At 40.7% G+C, this 26,148-nt stretch overlaps 1 protein-coding gene across 2 annotated transcripts in view; it reads left to right on the top strand.

Moving 5' to 3' along the window:
• The window catches only part of TMEM108 (transmembrane protein 108), a 373,023-nt gene that overhangs the window by 102,342 nt on the left and 244,533 nt on the right, over nucleotides 1–26,148 (top strand). The window lies entirely within an intron of this gene.

Here is a 26,148-nt window from a genome sequence, read left to right as displayed (position 1 = left end):
CAGAAACGCAGACTTTCTGATTCAGTAAGTATGAAATAAGGCCTGATAATTTGCATTTCTAACAAGTTTCCCGGTGTTGCGGATACTGCTGGTCCCATTTTGGGAACTGCTGTCTTAAAGATTCTCCCAGCCTGGAGCAATTGGAAATCAGGCTACAGTCCCCCCAGGGTTTCTCAATTTTCTCACTCCTTTGAGGCCAGCTTGGCTCTGCCCCACTGTCCCTTGGGTCTGGGGTCATGGGTGTGTGCTCATATCCTGTCCTTCAGACCCAGAGTGTCCCAGACAGCTGAGAACTCTGGGACACCCAACCATCTGAATTTCTGAACACAGTATAAAACCAGAGATTTGGCACGGAAGTTGTGATCCCCCATGACCTTAGGAACATTGTCATTTAATCTTGAAAATAACACTCTAGGTGGGGAGCATTCTCACTTTTATCTATGAGGAATTGAAACTGAAGAAGTTGAAATTACTTGCCCAGAAGTAAATTGCTGAACTGGTGTTTGAACCCAGGATTATGGCTTCAGTGCCTGATTTTCCTTTACCTATGTCTCTGTTTCTCCTGGGTTCCATTTTGACCTCTTTCCTCATTTTTATGTAGCCAAGATTACAAAGACGCTCTTTAATTAGGGTTTGAATTATGACTTACATATACATATGTGTGTATTTATGTATATGTGATTATATATATACACACACATGCTCCTTGCTTCATTTTTATTATTTTGCATGTATTTGTAGTGTAGTATAGTATATAATATGCATCCTTGAAGTTGCCCTAAAACAGTTTAGGAACAGGGCAAGGAATACATATATACCCCTAAGTCTAGTGAACTCGTGCACATACACATTACTCATCCACACACAAACTGGCTTTTCCTCCATGCCTCACATTAAGTCTAAGAAAATCTGTCTCTTTGGTTGCCATTGACTCATACTAAGTTCCAGCCATGCCCTTGACTGCCATCAGTAAATGGAATGAAAACTGCCTTCGCTGCCCTGCCCTCCTTGCGTTATCCGCAGTGCTTCACCATAAAGGAGGAGATTTAAGTCATCTTTTAGTTCTGGTGGGAGAGAGTTGGCAGGTCTGTATTGACAGATCCACTCTGTTGGAAAACAAGAACAAGCTCTGAGGGCTTTGAGGGTGTGTCTGCAGTGAGTCTATATACTTTGTCCACATTAATAGCAATGCAGGGTTTTTTTCCTTTCCTAAAGAAAACAGCTCTTTTTCCACTGAGGGGTGGACGGGGGGAACAAACCAAAAAACAAAAATTCTGGCGTCTGCTGTTGAAGGCTATAGTGAACAAGGACCTGGGTTACAGGAAGAATGGTGATAAGAAGGAAAAATTGGTGGTCGTAGGTACCCCCAGGAACAAAATGACTGGGAAGTACAAAATCACTTGTTTTTATTTTATTTTATTTATTTATTTATTTATTTTTTTTTGCGGTACACGGGCCTCTCACTGTTGTGGCCTCTCCCGTTGCGGAGCACAGGCTCCGGACGCGCAGGCTCAGCAGCCATGGCTCACGGGCCCAGCCGCTCCGCAGCATGTGGGATCTTCCCGGACTGGGGCACGAACCCGTGTCCCCTGCATCGGCAGGCGGACTCTCAACCACTGCGCCACCAGGGAAGCCCACTTGTTTTTATTTTTAAGTTTTCTTGTGAAAGTGGGTGTTGGAAAGGTTGCAGCTTGTGAGTTATTGTAAGTTGTGGAAGGAGGGTTGTTTGAAATCTGAAAGGAAATTGTAACCGCAGATGTGAATGGGTGGCCTGTATAACTAGGTACCTGGTGGGTGTTAGAGGTATGTGCACGGTAGTGCATGTACTTCGGTTCAGCTATGTGTGGGTTTCTGCAGTCTCCTAGTGTTCCTTCTGGCTGAATTGCTCACAAGCAAACAAAAAATTTGCATTATGCTCAGATTGTTTCCTAGTATACCAATTGCATTGAAACAAATTTGTGTTTTCAAACAAGCAGTATAGTACAACTGACTTTACACGTCAATTCTCAGAGGATTCCCTGTTTCCCTTGATATTAGAATACTTGATGGCCGTCAGTGAGATGAGGGGTTTGTGAGGACGGCTCTCTTATACACATTTATTTCTTATCTCATAAAATTTTAGATAATATAAAGTAATTAGTAAAGTCCCCCTTCAATGTCACGAAGCGGATGTTAATGTTTTTTGGGCCACATAAAAATTTCCCATGTAGCAAAATGACCTTGTTAAGATGACATGTTCTCACCCCATCCCCCACCTCACCACGACCTTTGAGCCAAGCCACGTGGGGCTGAGTCACCGATGACTGGATGTTGTTCGTTTTCTCCCTGATGATTTTCTTTGACTGATAGCCCAGAGAGGTACCTGTTGAAGTGGCTCTGTATTGTTTGGTGAAGTGTGTATACTCATTTGTTCTGGGTCTCAGGGCATTTCCCAGGGTCTCATTTATTGATTTCAGGATATGGCTGTGTGTATTAGACATGTCTCAGCAAATTCTGCATGCACAGTATTTGTGATGGTTAATTCTGGGGTACACTGGGTGTTTTATCCTTTTCAGGTCCACCTTGGGAAAAAGAGAAAATAACACACGGAGAAAGAAGCAGCTTCACACCTTTGACCCTACATTTGCAGGGGAGCCATGTCTGGGAAAAGCATAGATAAAACAGTGTCTTTGGAAGGAGTATCTGGTCATTTTCAACAGGTTCAATATCTCTCTTCTAATTAGATGTGGCAGCTGGATTCTCATGTGTGCATTCAGATTACAGAGAGAGAAGTGTTACACCACTAACATAATTGCTGGGAAAGGTAGTATCCATATAAACATGTAGGAAATTTAAAAAAATCTAGATGTAGGAATAAAGTATGAGGTCCTAGAATTTAGGGCTGGAAGGAAATGTGGAGAGAAAGGATATTTTTGTCTTGTGTTTCATCTTACAATAAGGAATATGAGTCCCACAGAAGCAGCACAACTAGCCAGGAGATCCTGGCTCGTTATAACGGAACCAGGAACATTAGGGTTCCTAGCTCTTGTCTTTGCACCATGGTATTGATTTTTGTAATTCAGTAAGTTCTGACCACTTAAGATTTCAGGCAGCCCTCATTCTGTTGCTGCTGCTCCCTTTAACCCTAGTATTTGTCACACGTGCTTGATTTGGTTCCCCTGCCACACACTTCCATTTTATTTTATTTTTAAAGCTGAGAAAAATGAGGGTTGCTTGTATTCAGGCCACGGCTACCACTAGTTGCTTTACTTCTTTAGTTGACATCCTTTTTTTTAACCTCAGTTGATAGAAATATAAGAATAATCCTTGTACAAGGAGAACAAAAGTGCTAGCCTACTCCGTATGGAGGCCTGTTTTCCAACAATTCTGTTTTATCTAGTCAGTGAAATCCTTGGATGTGTTACTAGAGATGTGAGGACCTGAGAAGAACACCCCAGAAATTTTCAAGAAAAAATGTTTACCTCCTCAAGATATTTTTAAAACTAAATTGGAAAAAGGTGTCTTATGAAAAATGTTTAGAATGAAATACAGTATTTCAGATATAAAGTGTTCATATGCTATGTGGCCTTTAACCCTTCAAAATGAATTCTTAAAACCTTGTAATTGGTGGGCATATATGAAAGACTGTTTATGGTGTCAGTTTAGTACAATCTCCATACCCCAAGGACAAGCTAATACTCACTAAGCACTTACTGGGTGTCAAGCACTATTCTGCATGGCTTACAGGGAATCATTCATTTAATCCTCAATACAACACCATGAGGAAAATGCCATCATTATTACTCCATTTGATGGGGGGAAACTCAGGTTCAAAAAAGTGGCTTGACTTGCCTAATGCCACGTGCTAATAAGTTGAGGAGCTGGGATGCAAATGGAGGCTTCTGCTTTCAAGCGTGCACTACTAGTAGAAATGAAGGGAGGAGCTAGAAGCACCTGCCTTAGTCATGCTTCTCTCACTCATCAGGCAGTTCAGGGCATCCATCCAAGCAGTTTTGTTCTCCATTAAAGGAGAATATAAATAATACACAGTTTTCCTTTTCACAGGTTTGTTGTGATAATCTAAGAAGATAAGGAAGGGAAGTAATGTTTAACGAGCATCTACTATGAGCCAGGGACCACTGGGGTGTATATGTTTCACATAACATCATTCATTGCTGCTGTCCCTGCTATTGCTATTGTGCGGTTCTCAAATTCTCTGTTGACTGCAGTCACTGCCATTTTCAGAAGATAGATTAACTGCCATCTGTTCTCATGTGTGGGTTTTCTTGTTGCCTCTCACGCCTGTCTTGTTCAACTGATTTCACTGGAGGCGTGAGATTATTTTTAAAGGGATACATGTTATTTGTAGAAAATTTGGGCAAAGGATTTGAAAAAGCAGTTTAAGAGGAGCAAACTCAAAAGGCTCTCAAGCATTGGAAAAGGTACTCCGAGTCACTAGTGATGAGAGAAATGCAAATTAAATCAGTAATGATGTGTATAGCATTTCAGAGGGATCAGTTATGCCCAGTGTTTCTGGGGCTGTGGGGACTGTCATGCATTGCTAATAGGAGGTAGACTGATGCTGCTATTCTGGAGAGCCTGTGATACTGCTTGTTCAGATTAGGCCCACTCATATCCCATGACCCAGCAATTATGCTCTTGGAGATGTATGAAAATATCTTTGTTTTCTATATATTTATATATATGTGTATACACACATATATGCATACATATATACATACATATGTATATGCACATATATGTATATGTGTACGTATGTATATGTAAAACACCATAATAGCTCATAAGAGGGTATTCTCACAAGGTTATTTTGATGGTAAGAGGGAGCTGGAGGTAAACTGGGTGTCCTCCGCTAGGAAAGTGGTTCAAATTTAGTTGAATGAACATAAAGGAGTATTGTGCATCTGTTAGAAGCAATTGATTAGATGAACATTTATCAACATGACTGGATCTTAAGGACATAGTGCCAAATGTAAAAAGTAAGAAAAATGAGATACAGTATAAAACCATTTCCCCAAGTTAAAATGAATGCCCACAAAATGATACTCATTTTGTAAGTGCACAAAATGAGGCTCTCTGCTTTCAAGCTTATACTCTTAGTAGAAATGAAGGGAGGTACAAAAGAGGTACCAGTTAAACCCTTCAGAGTGGTTGGATGAGGGATGAGGGGGAGAAGTGGGGAGATAAAAAGGGGAATAATAAATAAAGCAAAGAGAACCTTGCAAGAACAATGATAATAGTGTGCCATAAACAGGATAACGATTAACTCAACCCCCTGAAAAGGAAAAAAGTTAGAAAATACAAGTCAGCACTAAACAAGAAAATAAAATTATGCATAATTCCATTTACAGAAAACTGTTAAAACTTCAGTGTGCATTCTTCTAGTATTTTATATGCATGTATGTGTATATGTATATTTTATATATCACACATATTTTTATTTACAAAGTAAATGAAATGTACTCTTTTTTTTGTACCCTAGCTATGAAGAGGTACTAAGTTATCTCTAAAATGCCTTCCAATTCTAAGATGCTCTCCCTTCAGGGTGAATACCATCTCATCAAATTCAAATTTTAAACTGACTTGTGTTCAGCATAACCCAAAATATATTTGCTGAAGACTCAGTGTCAACCATGAGACACTTAGTGCATTCAAAGGAAAATATATCTGCATTTGCATTTAATTCAAAAAGTATTTACTTTGGCTTGATTGCTAAAGATCATTTAAGTGCACTCAGACCATTTCACAGGCTGACAGTTTAAGGTTGGATCACAGTATCAGAGTGTTAATTCCAAATGCAACAAGTGAGGTTAAAAGTTGGTCTAATGTAGCAGGGAACCTTCCCATGTGAGTGACTGAATGGCTTTTAATAGGCTAGAGCTGAACACGAGGCTTGTGGGAGCTCAGTTCCCCGACCAAGGATTGAACCCGGGCCACGGCAGTGACAGCACCGAATCCTAACCACTATGCCACCAGGGAACTCCCTGAACAGTTTCTGATGACTGTTTAAAAACAAGTAAATCGCGCTTCCCTGGTGGCGCAGTGTTTGAGAGTTCGCCTACTGATGTAGGGGACACGGGTTCGTGCCCCAGTCCGGGAAGATCCCACATGCCGCGGAGCGGCTGGGCCCGTGAGCCATGGCCGCTGAGCCTGTGCGTCCGGAGCCTGTGCTCCGCAATGGGAGAGGCCACAACAGAGAGAGGCCCGCGTACCGCGAAAAAAAAAACAAGTAAATTAGTGAATAATAGAGTTCTGAACCTTTAGTCTCTGTTTTGTATGTGGACTGTGAGCAACCTTTAATGAAGAGTACATTCCTCTCTGCCAGAGACAAAAGTACACAGAAGTCTCTCCAGGCCTCTTGCAAAAGCAAACAGAAACCTCCCAAGGGAAACTCATATTTCAAATCATTGCACTGAGAGCAATAATGGAGTGCCCATTGGCTATTGTTGCTATGGTAATCATTGCTGACCTTACAGGTTCTTCCTAATGATATTCTCAACAGGTTCACTAGTAGTATTTGCTCTCTCTCGTGTGTGTGTGTGTGTGTGTGTGTGTGTGTGTGTCTCTAGGTCTATTTGTTTGCTTGTGGCTAAGTTGTCATGTTTTACTCTGAATCCAAAGTCAGAACGTAGCCGGCATCAATGCCTTGCCCCTAATAAATGCTAAATGAAGATTTGTGAGGCTGGATTCAGTGCACTGGGTTTGGGAAAAAAAAAATCAAAGTTATGAGGAGTTTCACAAATCTCTGCAGTTCTCAAAGTTTGTAATCCTGGAAATCCATGTTGCTGGCTACCTTCTCTTGTGAACAGTTCCAGATGCTCATTAGAGTAATCAGCAAACGTGAGGTTTGCAACTCTCCAAACTGTAAAAGCCAGGAGGGAGTAGCTATTTTAAAACTGCCTTCTTTAGGATTTATCAGTAAGCTTTTCTGGGGGAGGGAGCAGCATGGACTTAACAGGCTACTGGCTACTCACCAGGTTGCCTGGTCTCTGGGGGTTGCTTGATAGTGGTTCTCACAGCCAGCTGAGCGTAAGCCCTTCTTTGGGACACTGGTGCCATCCAGGTGTGGGAATCACTCAATGGTATAATATTAAGACTGTCTTAAGACTTTCCAATCCTGAGATTTCCCCAAACCTGAACTGTTATTATAATTTTATCAGATTTTTGCTATGCCTCCAATGAAAACATGATTCCCACCCCCATAGTAATATATTACTTATGGTTGTAGAGTATCATGAGCCTTATATGGAATCATTCTTTCCAAAAAGAAGGGAAGGAGAACATCCAAAGTTTGGAGGTAATTTTTTTTTTTTTTTTTGCAGTACGCAGGCCTCTCACTGTTGTGGCCTCTCCCGTTGCGGAGCACAGGCTCCGGACGCGCAGGCTCAGCAGCTGTGGCTCAAGGGCCCAGCCGCTCCGCGGCATGTGGGATCCTCCTGGACCGGGGCATGAACCCGTGTCCCCTGCATCGGCAGGCGGACTCCCAACCACTGTGCCACCAGGGAAGCCCTGGAGGTAATTTAATTAAGCATTTTTGTTAAGTTTTGTGTTTGCTAAATGCGTTTCAGTTGGCTCTCATTTACCCTAGAAGCCTAGCCACTCCTGCCCCCAGTGTCCCTCTCAACTTTACTAAGAATTAAACATTCGCAACAACAGGTAATTTTCTTTGGACATTGTCCCCAAACCATGTTTTTCACTGGCAGAGAAGATGCAGATAAAACTATGCTTAGCATCTGAAAAGTAGCTGTTCCAGAACCTATTAAGTCCCTTGTGAAATCACAGTGAGGCCGAGGGCCATGACTCCTTCTCCACCCAGGATTCTGCTTCCCATGGATATAAGAGATCGATGCCAGGGGCTGTCAGTTTACTGTAAGGAAGTGGGGAAATGAAAAAGCCTTGTTAAGTTCTAGGCAGTGTGGTGTGGGGCCATCACTGCAGACCAAGAGTGGGAGGATTGGACTTGACGCCGGGCAGTATCATTTTCTGACGGTACGGCCCTGATTGCGTCCGTAACCTCTCCTACTTGTAAAATGAAGACATCTGCCTTCTTGTGTCACAGGCGGTTGTGTCAGATGAGTAACGTGGATCATTCTTTGCAGTTTCTGGAGTGCTTTGGATATGTGCTAGCTTCATTCACCAAGGTCTGATGATTCTACACAAGCTGCAAAAAGCATTTGCACACGTGCCTTTTCTGAGTCTAGGTTGTCAGACTCCTTAGGCTCCTCAGTTTGAACAAGGTGTTGGAGTGTATCCCAGAATACCAGATAAGAGAGGAAAGGAAAATAACATAGAAAAGAAGGCAAAAGGGTAGGTACTCCCCTCCACCCACTCTCCCACTCCATTCAGCACCCTGACATTATTCAGCAGTCCTTTTCTGCTTTGTATGCACAGACAGAGCCTCTTGTGATAAACGTGCATGAACAGAGGAGTATAAACACTCATTTAAAAATAAATTGAGATGTAGTTGGCTGCAGCCATCTGACAGAGCCCTGGATCTCTCTTCTGCAAGGTCATCCATTTGTAGCCCATTAATTCATGGTCTTTAATAATTTTTTTGAGGTAAGTCTGAAGTTTACTTTGTTTTATCTATGAAGAAAGGACCCACTGAGCAAATGAATAGTGTAAATAAATTTGACAAGAAACATATTAACCTGCTTAAGAGAAAGGGCTGTTTTCAAATGCCTTACTTGCATCTATTTGCATCCTAACTATGTACTGATTATGAGCGATTCTAGTTGTTAAAGTAGTCCTACGAGGATTTCTACTTGGTAATACTTTATTAGCATTTAATTTGAATTACTCTAATAAAACTCCACTTCTTTAAAACTCGTCCATAATTCAATACTGTCACACAGATCTTCCTTCCATCAGTATGAATTTGTTGTAAGGTATTATTGTAATTAATTACATGCTTCTAAATTCCTTGGAAACTGGCTGGTACAATTACATCCTTTGAACAAGACTTTCAGTTTCCCTTGGTTTCTTAAGATAAAAATGTCTTGACACTTAAATGGCATTGCTAAGTTTGGCTGCAGAGAAGAGTTGCCTGTAGAAGCCAATTAGGGAAGTAGGTAATTAGTTATGTCCACTATGACTGAATTTTAGTCCATGTAGGAGGCCAACATCTTCCCCTGAAAACTTGGTTAGGTTTCTGTAATTACATAAACAAACCTTTATTCATAAAACAACTTCTGCCCTGTGCCTTACCTGTAGTGAACACTGAGTGAATACTTGATGAATGAAGGTATGAGGATACATACATCTTTGGGGTTTTCCTTTTTCTTTCATATAGACTGTCTTAATATTGAGCAGTCTGTATTATGATAGGAACTCTGCAAGAGGATTGTGTTGAAAGAACTACCTGTGTTCATCCCATCCCTCCATTTACCCATCTTTCAAATATTTGGGGGGGGAACCTACTCTGGAACCAGTCAGGCATAGCGAAGAGACAGCGTCTCTGCCCCCGTGCATATCATATTCAGTGTACAAGCCTCTTAACGTTTAATAGAGAGATTGGTAGTGTTTTGCCTCTCACTGTATTCAGAGTTGCTGTATACTTGGTCCAAGCCCTATCCCAGCCATCCTTCTGTGGTTATTCCTTTGTGTCTGATTGGGCCACTAGTTACAAGGCAGGTGCTATGGGCAATAGCTTATTCCTACTTTATGTTTGTGTCTTATATTTTTCACTGTATGCTACAATTATGTAACATCTAGGGACTCTCCAGTACTAGGGATCCACAGTTCTAAGTAAATAAAGTAGCTTTGTACTAAAGGTTATAGCTAATATTTTTGAGCATTTACTCTATGCCAGACACTCTTCTGAGAACATCTCATATGTTCTCTCATTTAATCCCCAGAGTATCCATGAAGTGAGTGTTATTATTATTTTCATTTTACAGATAAGGAAACTGAGTCACACAGGGATATACTTGTATAAGAGTTTCACAGAAGCAAACTCTTCCTTTCTTTAATAGTAAGACCATTTTGGCATCCCCAGTTTTTTCAGATTGTTTCCACATGTTACGTCACTTGATCTGGCACATCCATCCCCATTCATTTACGTGGGAGAAGTGAGGCAAATGAGGGTGAGTCTCTTCTTTCCATGGTTCTGCAGGTCAAGGACTGTAGTACTTAACCCAGGGCTTCTGAATCCTGGTCCAAGACTCTTCCTCCTCCTTTCTGCTCACCTGACCAGAAGTCTAATGAAGACTTGGGCCTCTCAGTTGTCATGAGAGATTATGAACCTTGGTGACTTTAAGCAGTTATTGGGAGAACATTATTATGTAATGTATTTCATATCCACTCCATTTAGTTGAGGATCTAGTACCAACTCCCAACTTTTTTTTTCTGCTCCTTTGTTGTATTAATATTTGGAACCTACCCTTAACAGCTCTAGAATAAAAAGCCAGTTCTGTGCCCAGGGAATCAATGCTACTTGGGAAATAAATCATATAGTTTGCTCTAGTTAAAAGGAAAAAACTCCCACAAATTTATCTGTCATTTTGATTCATTCTTTCATCCTTTGTAGTACATTTTCAGGGTCTCAGAGAAGCTGCTCTGTCTATGAAGGTGCTTGTTGAAGCATCTTGTTTTACATGTGATCAAAATGGAGAGAGCACTTCTTTTGACAGGAAACTTCACTTCTTGTTACTGAAAACCGTCACAACAGTCATTATGTCTGGCTTTCAGACATTTCCTGGAGTTAGGAGAACAATAGACAGTTAAAATCGCAGTGTCAAGAGCATTCTGGGGTTTTATAATGAGTACCACGGGAAATTTTTTCTCTTGAGTTTGTAAGAAAAAGGTAGGAATATTTGGGAGGCTGGAATAATGTGGAAATGAATTTTAATGCTGTATTGTTTAAAATGGAGTGTTATTTCTAACCTTTGGAAGTTGAAAAAATTAATTTTATACCATGGTTCTCATTTTCTTGTTACTGAGTTGAAAGTGACTAAGGGAAATTTCTCTTCAGCTGTCCCTCTCTGCATTTTAAGTACTCTCCCAAAGAAGACACATTTTCGTCTTTCTGACTTTTTATTTGATTAAACATCATTTAGAGTTCTTGGATCCAGTTTATTGGTTCTTAATTTTTATATATGTTCAGGGCTTCTGAGGCTTATGATTTCTAATTTAGCAGCAGGAGTTATTTCTCTGCTTCCTCCTCTCCTCCAACTCCAAATAACAAACAAACAAAAAGACTCAAGCGTTAGGAAGAGATGTTTATTTTGGCTTATTTTTTGTGTATTGCAATGTGTTTTTCACAATTTTTACCTTAATTTACATAGCTCTTATAGGCTTTCTTAATTTCTAATCATTTTGATATATTTACTGTTCAGCACGTTAAAAGCACAGGCTTTGTAAACAATTTATATGAGCTGCTGCTTCCACTTCTGCAGCTTCTCAGTTACCACAACAGCTGTGGATGGTTTAAGAGACTCCTGTATTAGTTACATGGTATATAACTGAATGGTAAAAATAACCTGCTGGCTTTATTTTTTTTAAAACTAATAATATGAAAGCAGTTATGAACTATTAACATTTTTAAAGTATAAGACTTACTTTGTTTTAAAATTAATCAACATTTTAAAAAGCTATAAAGTGAAAATAAGTCTTCCTCCCTATTCTCTGATTCCTAAGTATCATTATTTAAAGGTAACTAGTGTTAAAGTTTCTGCATATCCTTCCGGAAATGATCTAATGTTCTATTCATCCACACACACACACACACATAAATATACATAAATACATATATACACATAACACATCTATACTTACGTATGTATATATGGAAACGTATATGGATTCTGTTGTGAAATATGTTTTTCTTAGCAATATATCTTAGATATCTGCCCATATCAGTACATATAGATCTACCTCACTTTAATGGCTATATAGTATTCCATTGTCATGGCGTGTCATAATTTAACTTACCTTCTATTTATCAGCATTTGGGTTGTTTCCAGATTTATCCTGTTTCAAACAATGCTGCAATAAATATCTTTGGACATATCTTTTCACATTTTTTGGTAAATATATTTGTAGGATACATTCAAAGCAGGGGGATTACTAGTGAAAGTGTGTGCATTTTTAGTGTCACCAAATAGTGCAAATTGTCCTCCAGAATTACTGTGTCAATTTATACTTTCACCAACAATGTATAATATGTTTCACTTCAGTAAATGCTCACTGAGTACTTACTGTGTGTCTTCACTAAAATAGGATCTCAGGATAAAAATTGTCCTTGTTAAGTCATGAAAGTGAATAAAAAGCCCCTACCAGGGTCAACTTTTCTGTTCTTGGCCTAAATTGGCAACTCTCCCCTTCTGCATCAGTGACCTTGCTTTCCTTATGGAAGGCAGTAGCTTTTGTTTTCCTCCAGGATCTGACGTGATGATCTTGTCAGTTGCTTTCAGGAGCTAGGATCCACTGTTGGCCTCTGTTCTGAAGCGTTACCAGGCAAGCACAGAATTCTATCAGCAGAACAGCACAAAGGCAGGAGAAACACAGTTTATTCATTGTAGAAACCTCTTTGTCCTTCACCTCTATGGGTTCTCAGAGAAGTAATAAATACCAACTATTTCTTCAAATTCGTTGAGGGGGAAAATATGGATCAGTCATTTGGGACCACGTTGGTTTCTGATACCAAAATTACCTAAATGAGTAAAATATAATCTGTAAGTTAAAATACCTGGTTGCTAGTCTGTTAAGTAAATCAATAAATCAATAGGAGGGTCCTAAGTACACAACGTAATGTATGGATAAACGTGGTTTTCTGAATGGAGGCAAATGTACTGATAATTCAACTCTTATAGCTGAGGATGAGCAAGATCTCCGGTTCTCTAAGAACTGAAATTTCCCTAGATCTAGCCCAGAGTGAACGCCTTAGAGCTGCCCACTCATGGGCCATTGCCTTGAGCCTGTGGGTAAAATCCCTGGGGCAAGAGGAGGCTGCAGTTTGCCCAGCAGCTGTGTGTGCTCCAGGCCAGTACCCAGCGAAGCTGCCTTGGCAGCTGCTCTTTCCGAGGCCAACCCCTCCAGCCCCTGCGTGTGTTCTGAAACATAAAGAAGAAAAAAGTAAGCCCCTTTAGAGAGGTTGGAACAGGCTAGTAGTTGCTAGGCAAGTTAAAGTAATTCAGTGTCCTTGCCAAACGTCTGCCATGCAAACAGGGAACTTTCAGGGAAGGGAGTGAGATGGTGGGGCATGTTGGTTGCCATAGGAATGTTTCCCTGATTGGAACAAGACCACAGAGTGGAGAGAGCAAGACAGCTGCATCTATGGGTCTTTCTGCTTGGGAATGGGAGCCCAGAGTGGGCGGTGGAGCAGAGGTAAGCCATGGGGAGGAAGGGGCTAAACCCAGAAAACATTCTCTAAGGCTAAGGGTGTGGGAAAGGTAGAAGGACGGCGCATCCTGTGAAGGGAGGACGGCACCAGCAGATGAGACCCTAGATGCCCTGTGAAACTAATGGCTTCTGAAGCTAAAAACAGTCAGGAGGAGTAAGGATAGTTTAACTCAGGAAAATTATGTGATGAACTTCTATGCTATTCTGAAGATCTGAGACTTGGAGAAATTACAATCTAGAATTAATTCAGGGAGAATTCTGATTAGAGTCTGGAATAAACCCAGGTTTAAATTTGATGTAGATTTAAAATAGTGAAATTTAGTGGGAAGATACTTAATTTGAAGGTATTTTTTAATTTATGTAAATATTATATCTTTAATTCATAAAACAAAGGTAGTGATTAAAGATGTGTTATTTAATTATGCTGCTATATTAAGTGCTGTGTTTTTGTTTTTTTTTTTGCGGTATGCGGGCGTCTCACTGTTGTGGCCTCTCCCGTTGTGGAGCACAGCTCCGGACGCGCAGGCTCAGCGGCCATGGCGCACGGGCCCAGCCACTCTGCGGCATGTGGGATCCTCCTGGACCGGGGCACGAACCTGTGTGCCCTGCATTGGGAGGCGGACTCCCAACCACTGTGCCACCAGGGAAGCCCAAGTTCTGTTTTTATAGGGGGAGAAAAAGCACAATTGACCAAGTTGTGTGCTACTGGTATCAAACCTTAAAGAGACCCTCTGAGGTGAGCTTACTGATCCATTAATAAGCACCTTACACATCTGGTGGCAGCTTCCAGACTGACAGCTCAGAGTCCAAGCAGAAACCACAGCTTTTAGCTTTTTCAACTGTTGAACCGTGAATGTGCTATTTAACTTCTCTCTGATAGATCAGTTTCCAGCTCTTAAAATGGATGTGAGAGCCAATCCTTGCCTCTCTGGAATGTTGTGAGCATGGATGCTGCTGTCATTGAATACAATTTCTGGGGGTGGTAGAAGATCCCGGGGTTCCTATGATGATAATGATAGCTTAGTTTTTTGTGTTTTTTTTTGCCTATATCTTTTTTTTTAAAACATCTTTATTAGAGTATAATTGCTTTACAATTGTGTGTCAGTTTCTGCTTTATAACAAAGTGAATCAGTTATACATATACATATGTCCCCATATCTCTTCCCTCTTGAGTCTCCCTCCCTCCCACCCTCCCTATCCCACCCCTCTAGGTGGTCACAAAGCACCGAGCTGATCTCCCTGTGCTATGCGGCTGCTTCCCTCTAGCGATCTGATAGGCTTAGTTTGTCATAGTGATTTAGGTCAAAGATCTTCTGGGGTTTTTTTAGGTTAAAATCTTAAGGGGAACTTTCTTTAGCTGATAAAGTTTTGCTTGTACATGTCAAGTATAGATAATTATTATCATTTGCCATATATTTGATTTTTGTGTTCAGAGGGTATTTAAAGTAGTTTCTTCTTTAGAATATATGTATGTGGGCTTCCCTGGTGGTACAGTGGTTGAGAGTTCGCCTGCCGATGCAGGGGACACGGGTTCGTGCCCCGGTCCGGGAGGATCCCACATGCCGCGGAGCGGCTGGGCCCGTGCGCCATGGCCGCTGAGCCTGCATGTCCGGAGCCTGTGCTCCGCAACGGGAGAGGCCACAACAGTGAGAGGCCCGCATACCGCAAAAAAAAAAAAAAAAAAAGAATATATGTATGTATATATATTGGGATTATATGTAGTTGTTTCTTTACTATTAATGTGATTTCTTTTTTGGGTCATGTAAAAGCAGAATAATAGAACGTGATATTTATTATAAAATATTTGAATTATAGAGATGCATAAATACAAAGGATGCCATATGACCTACATTAGGGGTTACTGTTCTGTTTCAGAGCTCACTCCCTTCGTCAGTGTCTTGGTCTGCAATTTTAGTGTCGTTTTTACTTTAATTGATCAGATACTGGTTGATTGACATAAATTAATCTGAGGCTTGTAAACCAAATGTCAAATTTTAATTTACTGGGAGAGTGTAATTAGAAAGACTATCTTTGGACTTCCCTGGTGGTGGTTAAGAATTCGCCTGCCAATGCAGGAGACACAGGTTTGATCCCTGGTCTGGGAAGATCCCACATGCTGTGGAGCAACTAAACCCGTGTGCCGCAACTACCGAGTCTGCGCTCCAGAGCCTGCAAGCCACAACTGCTGAGCCTGCATGCCACAGTTACTGAAGCCCACACACCCTAGAGCCTGTGCACTACAACTACTGAGCCCACGCACCACAACTACTGAAGGCCACGCTCCTAGAGCCCGTGCACCGCAATGAAGAGTAGCCCCCCTCGCTGCAACTAGAGAAAGCCCGTGTGCCGCCAAAAATAAAGAAAGAGAGGGAGGGAGGGAGGAAGGGAGGAAGGAAGGAAGGAAGGAAGGGGAAAGGAAAGGAAAGGAAGGAAGGAAGGAAGAAGAAAGGCAAGGAAGGAAGGAAAGGGTGTATCTCTTAAAAAAAAAAAAGACTATCTTTGGACTCTTCAGACAGTATAACCTTTCCCTAGTTTGATCTTGACAAAGAAGCCAAAATATCTACTGGTTATGATGTTTTTTTAAAAATGATATTCTCACCTAGACCTTCTAGAATCTAAGCAGCACTATCTAATAAAAATATAATGTAAACCTCAAATATGAGCCTTCTACATAATTTTAAATCTACTCGTAGGCACTTAAGAGTAAAAGGAAACAGGTAAAATTAATTTTAATATATTTAACCAAATGTATACTGAAATTATTATTATTTTTTTTTTTTTTGGCGGTATGCGGGCCTCTCACTGTTGTGGCCTCTCCCGTTGCGGAGCACAGGCTCCAGACAAGCAGGCTCAGCGGCCATGGCTCACGGGCCCAGCCGCTCCACAGCATGTGGACTCTTCCTGGACCGGGGCATGAACCCGTGTCCCCTGCATCGGCAGGTGGACTCTCAACCACTGCACCACCAGGGAAGCCCTGAAATTACCATTTTTAACAGTAATTAATATAATTATTAATGAAACATTTTGCATTTTTTTCATATTAAGTCTTGAAATACAGTGTACATTTTTCATTTATAGCACATCTAAATTTGGACAGTAAATTTTCACAGAAAACATATGATCTGTATTTAGATTAAAATTTACAGTTGAAAAGGTGGGTTCACATACCCAAGTCATTCCAAACATGCATATCAATTTTCCATTAACTGAATCATTGTCTATTTCTAAATTTAATTTAACTAAAGTTAAGTAAAATTTAAAATAGGATTCAGTCCCTCTGTGTCCCTGGCCATGTTTCAAGCACTCAGTAGCCTTGGCTAGTAGTGGCTGCCATACTGGACAGCATAGAGAGGACTGTTTTTCTCCAGCTTCCTTTCTTTACTCCCACATACCTCAGATTGTTAGACCTGTCTGAGAAGTGTAATGGAGAGAATCTCACTTCATAAACATGGAACTACAAAGTTTACATTCTTAAAAGGAAATTTTCATTCAAACTATCAGTATATTAGAACCTGCCTGGCAAGGAGTTGTCTGTCTGGTTGACCCTACTTTCTCCACCCTTCTCCCAGACATACCCACATTGTCTTTCCAACAGATAAAAACATGCCAACATTGACAGCATGCCTCACTCAGGCTCCTCTGGGCTTGTCCTCCATGCTGGCTCGTTTCCATTACATCAGTGTATTTCCTGGTTATAGGCCCTCCGTTATCTTTCTCATTGTTTCCTTCTCCACATTTGGCTGTAATTTTTGTCTTAGTGAAGGATTCAAATGTTCAAATTCCAGTTTAGTTCTTAATTAAGGTCGTAGTGTTTGATATATGTTAATTTGAATAAGGAACTTTTCCTCCTCTGCCCCTTGCTCCAGACTTCTAGAGTGGCTGGGCCAGGACTCTCCCCTCTACCCATGCAAGTATTTTTCTTTGCGCAAATCAGGGTTCTTCAGTATGGTCACCTGTGGTTAGACCTATTAACCTTTAAGAACTGCACTTTTCCCCTAGGCAGGAGGAATTAAGAAATATGTAGATACGGGGTAGGTAGGTAATGACTTGGAAGACAAAGACCCCCCCTTAGTCTTGCCAGAATATTTTGCCCTGCACCTTGCTTGGGTCTGAACCTTGTTTGGCACATAGAATGATAGACCCCATCACCAGGAGGTTATAGAGCACAGAGTTCATCAGTTCCTGTTGGGTACCTGCCACTCTAAAGGGACATTATCGATGATACTGTTGAAATTCACCCTTCATGTTCTGGAACGTATAAAGTGAAAGCTACTTACAGAGCCTTTCCAGAACTAGGAAATAATGTGTTATCCAAGACAGTAACAAGTCCTCCCTAGGCAAGAAAGCTACCTCAGAAATTCAGCCTGTTGAGTCATTCTGAACTGTTTTGAGTAGGAGTGCACATTGTTCCCCTTCCTCATTGCCATCAGAATCAAATAATTTTTAAATAGGACTTTGTGGAATGATTATCTGTGACAGCAGGAAAACCATGGATGCCAATCCCTAGTCTATGAGCTGTGAGAGGTGTGACATCAGGAAAGCCATTGGCTTGCTGTGGGCCTCACTTCTCACCTGTCAAGTGAGAGTGTTAGAACAGGTGGTCTTGAGGCATCTGTCAAGCTATCACATGTTTTGATCATCTCGGCTAATCCCACAGCTTCCCAGATGAAGAACCAGAGGCCTGCAAAGTCACTTCCTGAGATCATGTAGCAAGTGGGGGGCAGGTTTCTGGTTCTCAATCATGTGCTTTGTGTACCCCAGGAGCTTCATCTTGCACTTAGAGGCTGAGCATGAACCAGATGAAGATATCCAGAAGGGTGGCTTGTTCTGTCTTTCCCCATAACATCATTTTGGCTGCTCATACTTTGAGGTTACTGGCCAAAACCTCTAAAACCCCTGGGTTACCTGTTTTTTGCCACCTTCAGTAATTCAGTTCAGGCATCTCTGTGGTATAAGGTCCCTCAGTGACTTCTAAATGAAAAGATATATATCAGTTCTTTGTTGCTGAAGATGCATGATAATAAAGGAAAAAGCAGCAGCTGGAATGCAGAGTCAACTTTGCTCAAATATTTACTATTTAAACAATAGCTAAAACAAAGCAAAGCAGAACAGAGGGCCAGAGTGAAGTGCTCCTGTTCAAGTTCCCGGTGTGGGCTGGAGGCCTACTTCCAAGTGTTGGAGCAGCGCTCACAGGTAGGAAGCTGAGCCTGACTTTCTCTGGATGGCTACTTTTAGCAGGCAAATGCAGGGCCTTTATAATCCTTTAGGCTGGCATTCAGTTTTAAAAAGAAACCAAACAGAGGTGTCAAGGAAAGGAAACTTACTGATTTCCTATTAGCTGTACGAAGCATGCTAAATATTTCTATATATTGTCTCATTTAATTCTATAACCACCCTACAAGACAGATAGGTATTGTTTCCATTTTACAAATCAGTAAAAATACTCAGGAAAGTTATGTAGCTTGCGTAGAGTCACATAGTAAGTGAGCAAGGATTTTATTTGGCTCTAAAATCTGATTACTTGCTACAAATTCCACTAACATCCAATAGCAGTGATTTCACTTTGGTTCCATTGAGTTTGAGGAGGACACCTAATGCTGTGCTGAAAATACCAACATAAATAGACCAAAATGAAAGGGAGATACAGTAATGGAGTAAATTTCATTTATAAGTAGAGGTTGTTAACCTGCATCTCAGAGATCCTTTGAAGATACTGAAAGCAAAAATATTAAAGAATTTTTTTTAAATAATAGGTTTATAAAGATACCCACTAATCACAATCATTGATCAGTGGCAAAAGATCAATGGTAATCCTAAATCAGCTTTAACTTTCAGCGGTGGTGCTTGCTACTTTTTGGGTAAAATATTGTACCATCATTTTGGTTTTTAAGAAGGCATGTTGTTTGGGTCAGTGGTTCTCAGTCTTTTATCCTTTGGGTAGATGAGAGGATGATATTTGCATTCAATGTCCTTCCCATAGATATGGATGACAACAGTTATCTAGTGCTGCACAACAAAGTTAGTGTCTTAAAGCAACAACTATATTTATTTTGCTCACAGATCTACAATTTGGGCAGGGCTCAATGTGGACTGTTCATCTCTGCTCCACTCAGCATCAGCTGCATTGTCTTGGAGGCGTTAATCATCTGAAGCTCACTCACTTATATGTCTGAAGCCTGGGCTGGGAAGACTAGAACAGCTGGGCTCCCCTGGCATCTCTATTTCTTTGTGGTCTCTCCAGCATGACTGCTGCAGGGTAGCCAGACTTCTTCTGAGCTAGCTCAGTGCTCTCAAAGCACATGACCCAAGAGAGAAAGTCAGGCAGGAACCTTATCTTTTATGACCCACCCTAGGAAATCACACAGCATCCCTACAGTGCATTCTGTTCATTGAAGCAGTTACAAAGGCTGGGCAGGTTCAATGGGAAGGGAAATAGATTCCATCTCTTGATAGGGAAGTGGAAAGTTTCTGGGAGAGCATGTGGAACAGGAAATACAGCAGTAGCCTTTTTCGGAAAATACAGTCTGCTACACAGATAAGCCAGGCTATGGGTTATATGCTGATGCCTAAGCCAGATGTATCTCTGGGCATTTCTCACCCACCCAAGGGAGCATATTGGTATGCAAATGAAATATAATTTATTTCCCTTTAATTCAACCCACCATAATTCACACTCTTCAAAAAAGTAAATCATCTGCAAAATTTTGGTGCTCTCTCTACCGTTAGAAACAAATTACTTGTTAAACATGAATGCATTAGGCTAATGAGGTAGATAGGTTATTCTCCCTAAATTTTCCGTCATTGTTGAGCCTATGCCTGTTCAATGTTCCTGAATTGTCATCATACTTCTGCTTTTCTACCTTGCGCTCAGAGGTAAACAGCCGAATATTTATATAAACACCTTTGCATAGAAACCTTTCCATTTAAAACTAAAAAGTAGAGAGAGTTACACTTAAAACTGAATGTTTCCTGAAGGGGTTTATTCTAGAATTTTATAACATCTGCTGCCTCCTCTTTGGGAGATGAAATGATTATTCAAGACACATTTCTCAAAGTTTACAAAATTAGTATCTTCTCTCAAGCGCTACTTGTAAAATGTGGGAACGCTGTGGCGTGGCACACAACAGACTTATGTACTTTTTGCATTAATTGAACTAAGTTTGTTCTAGACCTTTTTTAAAACTGTAAAATATTTCATCCATATTAAAGAGAATATAAAATTTATAGGTACGGTTTAAAGAACTAGAAACATGAATACTTGTGTACACACCATCCAAATTAAGAAGTAAACTATCACCTTCCTTATCCCCTGAAGGTCAAACCATCTTGACTTTTGTGTTAATCATCCCCTTTCTTTCCTTTATAGTATTACCATATCTATAGTAAAATCCTTTATTTGTTTGGATCTTCATCCAGTGCTTTTCACTTCAATTAAAACTATTTTATATAAAAAACTTGTACATCTTTTGTTAGTTTTACAGTTGACCCTTGAGCAACATGGGTTTGAACTGTACAGGTCCACTTATATGTGGATTTTTCCCAATAAATATGTGCTCCAATATTACACAATCTGCAGTTGGTTGAATTTGAAGATGTGGAACTGTGGATACAGAGGGCCGACTGTGAAGTTATATTTGGATTTTCGACTGCTCAGGGGTCAATGCCCCTGGCCCTCGTGTTGCTCAAGGGTCAACTGTATTCCTAGGTACTTTATATTTTTGTTGCTGTTGTTAATGGGGTCATTCTGATTATTGCCAAGTATGAACATACAGTTGATTTTTATGTATTCGTTTTGTGAAAGTCACATTTGCTAAATCTCACTACAGGCATACTCATTTTATTGTGCTTCACTTTATTGCACTTCACAGGTATTGTGTTTTTTACAAATTGAAGGTTTGTGGCAACCCTGTGTCAGGCAAGTCTACGGGCATTTTTCCAACAGCATTTGCTCACTTGGTGTCTCTGTGTCACATTTTGCTAATTTTGGCAATATTTCAAACTTTTAAATTATTATTATGTTTGTTATGGTGATCTGTGATCTTTCATGTTACTATTGTAATTGTTTTGGGGCACCACAAACTGCACCCAGGTAAGACAGTGATAAACGTTGTATGTGTTCTGACTGCTCCACTGACTGGCTGTTCCCCCCATCTCTCTCCCTCTCCTTGGGCCTCTCTGAGACACAACAATACTGAAATTAGGCCAGTTAATAGCCCTACAATGGCCTCTATGTATTCAAATGAAAGGAACAGTTGCTCATCTCTCATTTTAAATCAAAAGCCAGAAATGATTAAGCTTAATGAGGAAGGCATGTAGAGATCCGAGATAAGCTGATAGCTAGGCCTCTTCCACCAAACAGCCAAGTTGTGAATGCAAAGGAAAAGTTCTTGAAGGAAATTAAAAGTGCTACTCCAGTGAACACAAGAATGATGAGAAAGCAGAACAGCCTTATTGCTAATGTGGAGAAAGTTTTTGTGGTCTGGATAGAAGATCAAGCCAGCCACAGTATCCCCATAAGCCAAAGCCTAATCCAGAGCAAGTCCCTAATTCTGTTCAATTCTGTGAAAGCTGAGAGAGATGAGGAATCTGCAGGAGAAAAGTTCGAAGGTAGTAGAGGTTTAAGGAAAGAAGCCATCTCTATAACATAAAAGTGCAAGGTGAAGCAGCAGGTGGCTACACTAAACAACAGATTTTCCATGTAGACAAAACAGCCTTCTGTTGGAAGAAGATGCCATCTGGGACTTTCATAGCTAGAGAGGAGAAGTCAATGCCTGGCTTCAGAGCTTCAAAGGACAGGCTGACTCTCTTGTTAGGGGCTAATGCAGTGCAGGTGGTGACTTGCATTGCATGTTTTAGTGAATATTTAAGTGACATGTTTTAGTGAATATTTTAAGCCCACTGTTGAGACCGACTCTCAGGAAAAAAAAAAAAAAGATTCCTTTCAAAATATGACTGTTCATTAACAATGTACCTTGTTACCCAAGAGTTCTGATGGAGATGTACAGTGAGATTAATGTTTCCATACCTGCTAATACATTATCCAGTCTGTAGCCCATGAATCAAGGAGTAATTTCAGGTCTTATTGTTTAAGAAATACATTTCATAAAGCTATCCCTGCAATAGATGGTGATTCCTATGATAGAGCTGGGCAAAATAAATGGAAAACCTTCTGAAGAGGACTCAGCATTCTGGATGCCATTAAGAACATTTGTGACTCATGGGAAGAGGTAAAAATATCAACAGTACAGGAGTTTGGAAGAAGCTGATTCCAATCCTAATGGATGACTATGAGGTGTTCAAGACTTCATTGGAGGAAGTAACTGCAGATATGGTGGAAATAGCACAAGAACTAGAATTAGAAGTGGAACCTGAAGATGTGACTGAATTGCTGCAAATCTCATGATAAAACTTTAACAGATGAGGAGTTGCTTCTTTTTTTTTTTTTTTTTTGAGGAGTTGCTTCTTATGGTTGAGCAAAGAGAGTGAGTGGTGTCTTGAGATGGAATCTGCTCCTGGTGAACATGCCCTGAAAATTGTTGAAATGATATCAAAGGATTTATATTATATAAACTTAGTTGATAAAGCAGGGGCAGGGTTTGTGAGGATTGACTTCAGTTTTGAAAGTTATGTGGGTAAAATGCTGTCAAACAGCATTACATGCTACAGAGAAATTGTTTGTGAATGGACTAGTCAATCAATGCAGTAAACTTCATTGTTGTCTCATTTTAAGAAATTGCTGGGAATTTCCTGGCAGTCCAGTGGTTAGGACTCCATGCTTTCACTGCCGAGGGCCTGGATTCGATCCCTGGTCTGGGAACTAAGATGCCACAAGCCGTGCAGTGCAGCCAAAAAAATAAAATAGAAGAAAGAAATTGCCACGGCCACCCCAGCCTTCAGCAGCCCCCACCCTGATCAGTCAGCAGCCACCGACATCGAGGGAAGACCCTCCGCCTGCAAACAGATTAGGACTTGCTGAAGGCTCAGATGTTGGTAGCATTTTTTAACAATAAAGTATTTTAAAATTAAGGTATGTACATTTTTTTAGACATAATGTTATTACACACTTAGACTACAGTATAGTATAAATGTAACTTTTATATGCCCTAGGAATCAAAAAAATTCATGTGACTCACTTTATTGTGATATTCACTTTATTGTTTAAATCTTATCTATCCTAACTGATTTTTATCTGCTGAACCTGTCAATTACTAGGAGAATTATATTGCAGTTTCTCTCTCTGGTGATTTGTCCATTTCTCTAGTTACCATGTCAGTTTTTGCTTTGCATGTTTTCAGGTAATATTAATAGATACATGCAGATTTATAATTCTTGTGTTTGTTCCATGTTTTAAGATTGTCTTTTACAGGCAACGTATAGCTATATTGTTATTTATTCAGTTTAAAAAATATTTACCTTTGGGCTTCCCTGGTGGCGCAGTGGTTGACAGTCCGCCTGCCGATGCAGGGGACGTGGGTTCGTGCCCCGGTCCAGGAGGATCCCACATGCCACGGAGCGACTGGGCCCGGGGGCCGTGGCCACTGGGCCTGCGCGTCCGGAGCCTGTGCTCCGCAACGGGAGAGGCCGCAACGGTGAGAGGCCCGTGTACTGCAAAAAAAATAAATAAATAAAATATTTACCTTTAATTAGAAAGTGGGGTCTTTTGCATTTATTGCGGTTAATGATATATTTAAATTTATTTCTGTCTCGCTATTTCATATACTTTTATTGGTGAATGTATTCTATTTTTCCCCCCTTTCTTCTTGCTACCTTCTGAAATGATAATTTTTTTCCCATTCCAGCTTTTCCGCCTACTTCTTTGGAGGTTCCGTGCTTTATGTCTACTCCCTTAGTAGCTGTTCTTGCTACTTCAGCAGACTTACTCTAAATTAAAGTTTCTATTTAATGAGTATGTTACCACTCATGCTCCAGAATTCAAAGACTTACCTCTCTTCAGCTTCTCTATTCTTCTTCCACAAATTACAGATTTTTCTTATAGTTTTAAATAAAGTTTGCTTGGTTTTATCCATCTGTTTATCGATATTTTCCCTCATTACTTTCTTCCATTTTGAAGTTTTCATCTGCAGTCATTTTCCTTCTTTCTGAAGTATCTCCTTTAGAATTTCTTTTAGTGAGTTTTTTTTTTTATAGTGAACTCTAAACTACATGTCAATGATACAGAGATGAATAAGAAACACTCCCATAAAGTATATAATTTCAGTGTAACTAAGTACAAATTCGAGATTAGGACAATGTGTTGCAAGCACAGAGAGGAGAGGCTAAGTATAAGGAGCAGGGGGGTGGGGAACATCTCAGGAAAGGAGGTGGAGGGCTATGGGTGTGTTCACGGAATATTCATCAGCGCAACAGGCTGGAGCTTAGGAGTGGGTTGGTGCCAGGTGGAGCTAGAGAGGTTAGCTAACTAGCTATTGGGTTGTGGAGAGCCTTTAAATGCCAAACTGAAGGCAACAGAAAGTTGGGGGGGGGGTTAAAGCAGTGGGGTGACATGATTAGATGCATTAGTTAGGAGTGAAATGTATGACTGCATGGTGAGCCATGGGTGCAGTAGTCATCTGGGAGGAGGAGGCTGGGTAACTAAACCAAGGCAAAGCAAAGGTAACGAAGAGGAGAAATGAAATTTTAAAAGACACTGACAAGGTAAAAATCTGAATAGCAGATTTGAAGCAGAGAGATTAGAGGATACACTTCAAGGACTATACCCTAGAGGGCTAGCAGGATTGAGAGCATGGGAGGTGGTGTGCATGTTGGGGGTATGGTGAAATGCCACTGCAGGGAGAGGATGAGGTTAGTTTGTAACATACAGCATTTGATGTTTTCAGGACAGATGGTGAGTTGGTTTTAGAAGAATCAATGTTTAATATATTAGGGATATCTCCGTGCTGAGAACTCAGCAACATTTTCTGATTTTAGATCTGTACCTCAGGATGCAAAGGGTCTGTTTTCAGCCATAAATAACATATAATTAAATAATAATTGGATTTCAGTTAAATTTTAGGTCAGGAATTTGAAATGTAGAACTGCCTTCACTGCTCTTTGCAAAATGATTGCTGTTGCGCAGTGCTTGCTCTTGGCTGATGGGACCTCTTGTCAGGGGTCTATTTTTAATCTTAGCACTGTCCACAGGCTGGCAGATGTGACCCAGAGTGTCTAAGAGCATATGGTAAGACAGGAAGGAATGGAAAGAAGACAGACTCAGAGCAAGGGAAGAGGGAAGGGAAAAAAACTTTCATTTAATTAAAAAAAGTATTTGCAAGGCTTATGCTTCCTACCTGCTGTTTTCGGCTGGCAAGATCAGATTCTCCCCCTGTAGATTGCCGCCTGGCCTATGAGCTCAGATGGGGGCTTTCTTTTTGATGCATGAGTCATCACAGTGATTCAGTGACTTACTCGTCACTTATACATAATGATTGCAGTAGGCACTGCTGAGAGTTGAAAAGAGCTTCTCCCTGCCAGGGTGGTAAGTAGCTTTAATAGCAGGTGTGGTGTGTCAGTCCAGAACCTGAGTGACTCCTTGCCTTCCACCTGGTGCCATAATGGAGTGCTCTGGACTCAGGCATGCAGAGGGCCCCATCACATCCAGACATCCAGAGGAGGGAGCTGGCCAAGGCATTTGGGTGGGGGGGAACATGTGCTATAAACTTATGTTTGGGGAGCTGTACTCTATCTGGCAGCATCATGATCTGAAATATTCCTAGCATTTTTATGTTGGTGGTGGTGTCTGACCCATGGGATCCTGATGTGTGGATCAGCTGCTGTTAAAATATCTTATCTTTTAGAAGTGACTCAGGA

This window comes from Orcinus orca, chromosome 5, assembly GCF_937001465.1.
Source record: "Orcinus orca chromosome 5, mOrcOrc1.1, whole genome shotgun sequence".
Lineage (NCBI taxonomy): Eukaryota > Metazoa > Chordata > Mammalia > Artiodactyla > Delphinidae > Orcinus > Orcinus orca.
The sequence above is the reverse complement of the archived record's forward strand: the minus strand, read 5'-3'. Positions and strand labels throughout refer to the sequence as shown.